This window comes from Nematostella vectensis, chromosome 1, assembly GCF_932526225.1.
Source record: "Nematostella vectensis chromosome 1, jaNemVect1.1, whole genome shotgun sequence".
Classification (NCBI taxonomy): Eukaryota; Metazoa; Cnidaria; class Anthozoa; order Actiniaria; family Edwardsiidae; genus Nematostella; species Nematostella vectensis.
Window position 1 is genome coordinate 18,169,947 of NC_064034.1, and position 573 is coordinate 18,170,519.

Here is a 573-nt window from a genome sequence, read left to right on the forward strand (position 1 = left end):
TGGATGGATGGGTGGGTGGGTGGATGGATGGATGGATGGATAGCCCCCCCCCCCCCCACGGTGGAAGAGGGCCGGTTTTTTTCTGGAACTACAAAATTGGAAGCTCCATAACTGAATCCTTTCGATGCTACGCAGGCGTGAAACAAGGCTGTATGATTTCGCCAACGTTGTTTAATTTTTAATTGAGCGACCTCCCAGAAAAACTAAATGAAAAATACCGAAATGATATTGACCTAAACGGTCAATATCATCAAAGAAATGGGAGAGCACTTCAGACAAGATATCAAACTAACTCTCCGCCTTTTTGACACCTTGATACAACCAATCCTACTTTATGGAAGCGAAATATGGGGAGCGGACTACAAGGGAAAGTTAGAAAAAGATCCAATAGAAATGGTCCACACCAAGTTTCTAAAATGGCTTCTCGGCGTAAACCGATACTGTAGCTCGAACGCGTGTAGGGCTGAATTAGGACGATTCCCTCTCAGAACGAAAGCAAAGTGGAGAGCGATCAAACTTTGGCTTAAACTTTCAAACAACAATGGTAATAACGAAAATCTCTCCCGCAAAGCA